General features: G+C 36.5%; 1 long non-coding RNA gene across 1 annotated transcript; it reads left to right on the top strand.

Annotated features, from left to right (window-relative positions):
- The first annotated feature begins 2,334 nt into the window (after window positions 1-2,334).
- On the top strand, window positions 2,335-9,470 carry LOC135199835 (uncharacterized). Its single transcript, XR_010311130.1, has 3 exons — window positions 2,335-2,463; window positions 2,608-2,796; window positions 8,311-9,470. It is a non-coding gene; the product is annotated as an uncharacterized LOC135199835 (long non-coding RNA).
- Window positions 9,471-9,796: the final 326 nt, after the last annotated feature.

The raw sequence follows: 9,796 nt of genomic DNA, 5'->3' as shown, positions 1-9,796 counted from the left end.
ATGTTTTACTTGTCCATCCTCTCTTACAAGTCTTTCATTTTCTTCATTTAGCAGTTGTTCGAAATACTCTTTCCATCTTTTCAGGATGTCTTCTTCCATTTTTTACGACCGTACCATTCCTATCTTTCATTTGGCTTAATATGGGTGAGTCCTTTGTTCTTTTATTTCTTACTTTTGACAGTTTGAGCATCTTACTCAACCCTCCTTGGTTTCCAGTTCATTATAAACCTCTTCATATGCCCTTGCCTTAGCTTGAGCTTACCACCCTTTTAACTTCTTTGTTTCTTTCTCTTAATCTTTCTCTGTCCTCCTGCAGCTGTGACTCTTCAAATCTCTTCTTTGCCTCCTTTTACTTCACCACTTCCCCACCTCTCTTCCCACCACCAGCTCTCCTTTTCCTCCCATACTATTCCAGATGTTTCCCCTAGTATCTCCTTTCCATGTCTTCTAATCACTGATGCATTATGCCTCCACCATTCTCCCACATCTTCTTCAAAATTCCAGATCAACCTCTCCCAGCACTCTTCTCCTGAACTCTCTTCTTATCATTATCCCTCCCTAACAATTTATACCACTTGATTTTCTTTACCCCATTCGTTTTCGTTTTCTTTTTCTCATCATCTTAAATCCATACAAAGGAGCCTATGTTGGGGGCCACGTGGTCACCTGGGATAACTTTACGATTCCTAACTTCCACCAGCCTTGATCTATTGTAAAGGAGGTAATCTATTTGTGTGCATCTACCGCCACTCCTGTATGTAATCAAGTCCCTCCTCTTCTTTTGAAGAATGTGTTCACTATTGCCATATCAAAGGACACAGCAAAGTCTACTATACTCTCCTTCTGGGTTTCTCTTCCCAATCCCATGTCCTCCATGCACACTTCAATTACATCCTTTTCATTTCCGACATGTTCCATTAAAGTCTGCCCCCTACTACAGTCCTCTCCTGCTCTTCCAGTTCTTGCGTTACCTCACTCATTTCGTTCCAAAAACGGCTCTTTTCTTCTTCCTCTGCACCCACTTGTGGAGCATAAGCGCTAATGATGTTCATTGTTTCCCCTCCATACATTGTTTGATAGAAATATGATTTTAGTATATTCATGTGAGCTCTTATTACTATAATGACCAGGATTATTGTTCCACCCCTTCGGTCACTCTAAATACTGAACTTAACCAAGGCTTGGATGCTCAGAATCTTTGAAAGGCCAGGAGTATGATAGAGAATTCTTGGGTCGAGCATAAAATTACGTTTTCTACATTAGCCCCTTGAAGAAAACCTATTTTTTCAAAGGAGACTATTATATTTGAGCACCTCGCCAACGGTCAGGTCAGCAAGTACCAGGAACCACCGATATTTACGCAACACTTACCAATGCAAATCAGTGAATTAGCAGTAATATCTTTATTAGAAATATAAGTTAATGTAATTAAGTATTCATTAATCAAATACATATCATTCTTGGAAACTTGGGAAAAAATATCGGGAATTTATATCACGGGTAGCCTATTGGTATGGCTCTCCCAAATGTGACTGAGAGGTAATCTACTATAATAATACTTAAGTAAGACGTAAACCGGCTTTGATATCAACAGCTGCTTGTTCCAGTTATAATGTTTGCTGTTCGGGTTTACTTCACTTTACCGAACTTCTCACACAGATCCCCACTTCCAAACCTCTCATTTTTCCCAGGCCCTGGAATCACTGCCAATCAGGAGAGCCCTTCGAGATGTTCACATGCATAAGTGGCATAATCTTAAACTATATCTGCTGATGTTGCCCACAAGTTGCCATTGTGATAGGGCAGTGGGTCGTGGGACATCATAGCAGATACCAATGTACGTGCAGATCTCTGGTTAATCCCTTAAATAAGGAATTAACGCAAAGAGAAACATTCAGATTGCTAAACAGATGTGGCCGCGTTAGTTACTTTTTCAATCTGGCCACACCTCGGCGGTCTTAAGATGGGGGAGCTACCGGAATCACCTTCGGGTAATTTTAAAAATTCTTATTGACCTCTTGAGTTAGACCTTGACCCATCGTTGTTTTAGCCCAGCATGGGTAGATTGTATTAATTCATATACGTACTGTACTTACGTAATCCTTTGTAAATTAGACCACATAAATTTCGTTAATAACCCAAAAGGGTTTGCCAATGACATTTCTGTTGATTTGACCGTAGTCTCTTATTACCCAAACATAAAGAGTTGAACTTAGGCTAGATCAACTCAGTAGTGTTTACAGCGTTGCTTTTTGGAATGATCCCAAAACCTTATTTTCATATTATCCTAATGGTGTGTTGCATACTGTTGGATTAATCGAAATTGTAGGTAATAAAGTATACATTTCAGTTTGATTTATTTTTATTTCAGGGCCCCAGGAGACACGAGGACAGCGTTATTCAACAACTCTTAACTCGGCAGCTGCATAGGACGCAGAACGAATGACACATGACGCTCTATAGGTACAGTTAAAAAATATGCATAACGGAGGGAACGTTTTCTTCCGTTAGTTTATTTTATATAATATTGAATAGGCTTCAATTTTTTTTTCAATAACTTCTTGCAAAGGTGTGCGTGTGTGTGTGTGTGTATATTTTTTTTTTCAGAGGCAGATGGGACTGGAAGTTTAGGCCATATTTCACCCAAGCCAAAGCGCAACAAGACGTACTGGTGACAAGACAAGTTTGTTGGCTTTAAAGGAGGTATATACCCGTAGACCTGACACCCTAGATCCTCCTCAGCCTCATCTTACCGGTTACCCTCACTGCTCTGGTCAAGTCAAATTGGGATTCAAAGTAAGTCGTTCCATCAGAGATAATTTACGTATAGAATAAGTACGTAACCAGAACTTTGAAAATTAGTTTAGTGAATAACAGTAAAGCAATTAGCTAATACACTCATTCTAGACAAAAAGTAATACAAAGACCAAGAATTTAGGGGGACAGTTCTTAACCCGAACTTTTAGGGAAGATGACCAGTCTTGAAAAACAGAAAAATTTAACTTGCAATACATCGTCCACCACTAGTAATAATAGTACACAAGACTCCACTATCCCTTATCATAAGAACAACTAGAAAATACAAGGCAAGAGCTATATATTAAAGCATTAAAAACTAGCGAGAAAGCATCTTCTTCATCAAAATGGTGATAAATTCAGTCTTATAAATATAAGACAGAAAAAAGCAGTTCCTAACCTCAAGCACTTCAGTCTGTGAAATAAAAGAGATGTAGATGGCCCAACTATTCCATGAAAGCACAAAATTCAGTTCCTAATATCAGTGAATAATGAACATAAAATGTAATAACCAATTTAGTTGACAGTAGATCACCATAAATGAAGGATGAAGTAAATAAGTTTAAGAGAACTGCTTGGAAAAATTTTCCTCTTCCAGAGGCCTTATAAGTTATGTTAAATGTTTAAAGGTGAAATTTTTCTGCCCATAGGGCTTAGTACTGAGGGTCCACAGTAGGCTTCTCTAACACACCACGTAAAGATTGCACGTAAGGCTTATGCAGGAGTAAGAGCCCATGCTTATATACATAACAAAAACGCCCAAAACACGTATATGAAGTGTTCGGTCGAAACTCCTAAAGTAAATAATGAAAATGTTTGAATACAACAAAATATTACAGCAAAACTAGTAGTAATAAACAGTACTATCAAAAGGCGCAATAAAATCCAATACAACGTAAACTTACTTCCAAGAAGAGGCCGTCTACGCGAAATACGAACATTGTAATTGGAATATTATCCCAAGTTTTGCCTCCTGGACATTGGGAAATATCATCCTAATGGAAACTGGTGGTGAATTTGGAACAGCAATTTCTTATTGTAAAAATACATCTTACCATCCAGTGTCCATGTCAATATTCTGCTAAAACATGACGTGTAACTGGCAAATGACCACAAAAAATTTGATTTCATATACACAACCAAACTTATAGTAACCAAACTTATAGTATGATTTAATAATTTAACGAAAGTAATACTAAATATATTATCACCCATGTTAGTTATTTTCACATTGTCAATACGTCATCAGGTGACATCTTTCACTGCTCCATACATGATTTGAGTGGCATGTTGGGATGATGCATATAATAACAATCATTATTTGAAAACTGAAAATCCAATCAGATAACAATCCACATTGTCATATAAATAAGTGAAAAAAATCAGCTGTATTTACCCTAAAATTTTCACCTTGTGATCTCTTGAGGTCACGATGAAATTAATTGATGCATTACGCATTCCGTTACTAATGTTGTAGATAAGTGTACCATAAATCGTCTTCTAGTAAGAGAGAAAAAAGTTGTATTTAGGTCTAAGTAATTAACTGATTCAACCTTATCACAGAATTGGCCTCAATATGCTGACATAACCTTGTTGCTATATATTGATAAAAAAATTAGATCATGATTTTCAATGTACAATCAGTTATCAACCAAATTACAGGGAATTACAAAAGGGAAAATACTTTCTCATTACAAAGGATAATCATTCACAAGATAAATGCCTATGAAAACTCATGACATTTTAACGAGCAAAACCTAACTGCACTCTTCCGTGAGTGGTATCCACTGATGACAGTGTCAGGGTTTTTCAAATTCTTATATAAAAGAAACGATCAAACATTTAGTCCAATTGCCAGAAATTGTCGGTCTCCTGGCCCCAATAATCCAGATCTATTGTATTTCTTTAAGTAACCCAACCTGGCAAAGATATTGCTGTCCATCAAGCTATAATAAAAGTTGTCTTTGTAAGGTGATGAAAAGAGTGGTAAACGCTAGATAACTTTGTATATTGAACCTATCACTGTCCCCAATTTAGGTCGAAACACGCAAATATCTACCTGCATGCCAATTATGTCAAGGAGACGACCTTTGATGGATATAGGTGGCGGAGGAGTCATATTTTTGGACACCAAAGGCACATCGTGCTGTGTGGAGAGAGTTATATTGAAACGCTACTGAACTATGGTACAGTATTCGAGGTAACCTACTTGAATAAATCTTAGACTGCTTATTCTCGCTTCTAAAAGGTAAATTACTTTCAGCTGAGTTTAGTCAGATACAAACCGGTCAGATATAAATTGGAGACAGTCACATCAGTGCTTAAGTACTCTGATATTCCAGTAACATGGCGAAAAGTCGAAATAAAAATTGCATGGTTATCAAAAATGCTATCACATGCAACTTAGGGGAATTGACAGAATAACCCCGATGATGTTACACAAACTGTTCTGTGTACTTTACCTGGCAGTACTGTACAACAAAGCATAGATTCAATCCATAATGAATGGCTCCGAATCTGTACTGGAGTATTGAGATCATAAGTGGAAGGGGTCGAACCCGTTTCATCTGCACGGTTGCCTTGTAACTATTTGGTTAATAAACAATCAGTCAAATCACTCGACAGTGATGCAATTTCCTTAATGATTTTTGTATAATTCGCCACCATTCCCAATTAGGGCAAAAAATTTTTTTTAGTTTGTGGCTGCAGTAAATGCAAACGTATCGCCCAATAAATAGATATTCGCCCTCCTTAGATTATGCGGTCAGTTACATTACCTTTCGAAACGTTCTACTTATATAACCATGATGTTCCTTTTCAAATAAATTTCTCTATATAATGTGGTTCGGATCCCACAATAAGCTGTAGGTCCCGTTGCTAGGTAACTAACTGGTTCATAGCCAAGTAAAAAATATTCAATCCTTCTGGCCAGTCCTAGGAGAGCTGTTAATCAGCTCAGTGGTCTGGTTAAACTATGATATACTTTAACAAAAGTTCTACATGTACCCCTGAACATAAGCAAATATAGTAGCGGTTTGAAATCTTCTGAAATAGAATCTGTTGCAATATAGTGTAATGACACAAGCCATTTTCCTTGACCCATTAATGCTTCTCGACAGAAATTTCTGTAATGTGGTCAGCAGTTGAACATGCCACCACAGAAGTTTGTTTTTCGGTGATAAGCGTATCCGAGATCCTTGAAGCTTGTCCTAAAAATTAATTGATCAAATAAAGTAGATTCCTTCAATTGCATGAAGCCTGTTCTAAACATTTCTAAAAACCATCCATCTTTAGAAAACCGCAGCATTGTGGAATAATGAACCTGCCAAGAATAAACTAATGCGGCTTAAACCAGGGAAGTAATTTCAAGATCCTTATTTTATATATTTATTTAAGGTGCAATGTAGAAGAACGTGCAAGAATGGAGGTGATATTTGCAATTAATTTTGGAGATACGATTACGAAATTATAAATGGAAAATCAGTTGATGGTTTTATATGGTGCTAAATGCAATTTTTTTTCTTTAAATGGCAGATTCAGATTATTCTACACATGCATGTACTCGTATGTCTGTCGTTCTCCGTGTGCGCACGCGCGTTTAAAAAATTGGCAATCCCTCTCTGTCACTTTAGAAATTGGCAAGCCCTCTCACTCTCCAAGTTTTAGTTATATGCAGGGAAGTCCCCCCTTGGTTCTTTGGACAGCATTTTCAGATTGTGGACTGGGTCCCAATTCATTCGCTCGCTTATGTGAGTAGTTGAATGGTACGTAGTTAGAACTTTAATTTCTAGTGCTCTGCTTCGAAAGTAGGCGAGTTAGAAACTAGCTTGTACACAAGGGAAGCAGACAGTTGCTTAATTTCTTTGCAGTACTTAAACTTATTACAGTTGTAACGTAATTTGACTATCAGTCGACTAGTGATTTCTAGATTTTTATGCAGTGACCGTATTTGTTAAACTTAATGTAATGCTTACTATCTACATACATACATATAAAAATAGACAATTTACATCATATGCACATATATCTTGTATGCACTGAATTACAAAGTTACAAGGATTAGGTTGTCTCAAAAGTTCATCCAAGGAGGACATCATGTGCTCACTTATCTTTAGGAGCAGGTTTTAAGATTCATTCACAGAGTTGTAGTGAATTTGTCTAGCTTTCTTTTGAACTATTCTACACAGCTGCTATTTACGTCGTCTGGTGGCAGTGTATTCCATGTGTCACATATGTTGTGTGTGAAGTTCTCACAGTCCGCCGATGTGTTGCATCTCTTCAGTTCTAATTCCCATCCATTATTTCTTGTCTGGCTTTCATTTAATGTGAAGAGGTTACTGTCTACTTTTGTTATGCTTTTCAGTATTTTGATGTGTGTATTGGTTGTCCTCGTAATCGTCGTGTTTCTAGGTTATACTTGTTCAGGCGCTCTAGTCGTCTTTGGAAACCTATTTGCCTGATGGATGGAATTTAACTTTGTGGGTTTTGCTTGTACCTCTTCTTATCTATAAGCCCTTTCTTAGTGTTGGTGACAAAACTGCACTGCATATTCAGGATGTGTTCTAACTATTGATTGATGTGTACAGCTGCAGCATCGTTTTCAGCTTTCATGCACCGTTTTGTGGATGTATTTCAAGTCCTTGGTAATAACACCACGGTGGTCCTGTTGTTCTACAATTTGTCATTCTCTAACAGCATGTCGTTGGCATGAGGGTTGCTTGTTCCTATTCATAACACTTTACTTTTATCCAGGTTAAAAGGCATTTGCCGTATTTTTTACCAGTCTCCTATTTTCATTAGATTTCTTCTTTCCACTGTATCTGGGTCTACTGCATTTATACCTAGTTTGGTGTCATCTGCAAATTTTTCTATCCTGCTATAGTTAAGCCTACATCAATGTCATTAATGTAAATAAAAAAAACAGCAGGAGGCCAAGGACAGACCCCTAAGGAACTCCGCTTGTCACATCTGCCCATTCCGATTCTTCACCATTTATATTACGTCTTTTCTGTTAGCTAGGCAGGCTTCGATCCAGTCTGCCATTTCTCCTACAATTCCTTAAGTTCTAACCTTTGTCATTAGTTTGTGCGAAACTTTGTCAAAGGCCTTTTGGAAATCTAAGTAGAGTATATCTGTTGCTCTAATTGCTCTACTACTGTAGCTTACAAAGAAGTATTAGTTTCTTTGACAAATGTAAGCATTAAATACTGGCAGAGAAAGAAACAAATGATATAATTTAGTTTTCAGTGTTTCTATCAATATTTTACTTGTGTGCAGGGAGTACTTTATAAAAATTTAATTATAGCTTTGAGATTTAACAATATCCATTGGAGGGGAGGAGGGACATCACCAGATGGGCCCCCTCCCTTAAATCTGCCAATAGTGAGTATACATTAACTTTAGGGTTTGAAAGTATTTCCGCTTGAGCTTATAAATTATGGCTGAATTACTTTGTTATCCGTATATGCAGATTTCTGTAGAGTACTTTGATATTGGATTCTTCTTATTTTGCAGATACCCTGGGGCCAAAGCAGCAGCGTTTCTTTTACGGCCTCATCACATGAGCGTCAAAGTGTGAAGTCCGTTTCTCTTATGGCATCATCACAAGTGTGCCTGGCTGCTTCACATGAAGGTCATACGGCCCGTCCACACAGTCTAGCTTTGCTCGACGAAATCTACTCGATGTGACATCATAAGTGGAGAAACGGCGGATAAGGTCTTGGCCACCTATTTCGACCGTGTGGAAGGGACTTTATGACGACTTCACACGAGCGTAAAAGTGTGAAGTCCTGTCCAAAATTTACAAAGGCCAGTCATCCAGGGCTGTCTATTAAGAAAACTACTGTATTTTTTTTATGAGTGTTTCTGTAGTTTAGTTTACAGTATTATATATAAAAAAGGTACACAACATGACGAGATGTATACCATTAATATGGTCAGTATAAGCTGCATGGGCATTTGCAAATGATATAAATATCAAGCTCTCAGTATTTATTTTCATTACAACATTTACTGGAAAAAAACCACTACACAACATTAAATTTGTCTTTTATTACTGTAAACTTTAATAAGTTTGTTACATTTAAAATGGTTTTATGGCAATTTATATTGTGTTGATACATCTAAATTCACATTAAATTATTGTTAATTCAATGTCTTTAGAAAGAGCACGAGAACACAAACTTCAAACGCTTGCAAGTCCCTTTCTGATGATTCTTCAAGTCCAACTGAAGTCTGCCAAATTATTTCTTACAACTTAATCTCTATTTTTATGCTACAAACTTTTTATGCCATACCATAAATTGCATATTAACTTTAAACTTTACACCATGAACTCTCTATACATAGTATAATGTACTATCAAATCTCCCATTTTTGTACCCTATGTTGGATATATACGATCTCAACTATATTTTCATACCAATATCATATCTTATATACATACAAAATGTTAATTTTATACCAATTGCTGTATATTAACTATGACCCCTTTATCCTAATAACATACGCACCTACTTAATACGATTATCATAAAATCACTTACGGCACAAAACTGAAAGATCAAAATAATTATTTAACTACCAGCCTTGGTCTATTTTTATACCATATGTTGCGTATTAACTTCAAACGTTGTATACTATCAACAATATTTTTATACCATGTTACAAGAACTTCGAATAGATCTATCACAATATTTTTATACCATGTTACAAGAACTTCGAATAAGCTTAAAATCTCATAACATACTACATACCTTAATAGTTATCATAAAATCACTTGATACAAGTCATGAGAAAACTAATTTCAAAATAATTATTTAACTACCAGCCTCAATCAATTTTTACTTTATTTTTATACACAATTTTCACTGCTTGTTAATCAATACACAAAATGCGTTGAAGTGAACTAATTACTACACAATACTATACTAAATCTCAAATTGTTGAAGGGAACTAAGCCTTCTCGTAAATGTAAAGTTATACAGCCCTTGCCCATGAAG

The sequence above is a fragment of the Macrobrachium nipponense genome, chromosome 26, assembly GCF_015104395.2.
Source record: "Macrobrachium nipponense isolate FS-2020 chromosome 26, ASM1510439v2, whole genome shotgun sequence".
Lineage (NCBI taxonomy): Eukaryota > Metazoa > Arthropoda > Malacostraca > Decapoda > Palaemonidae > Macrobrachium > Macrobrachium nipponense.
Note: the sequence above shows the minus strand (reverse complement) of the source record. Positions and strands in the feature narration are given on the sequence as shown.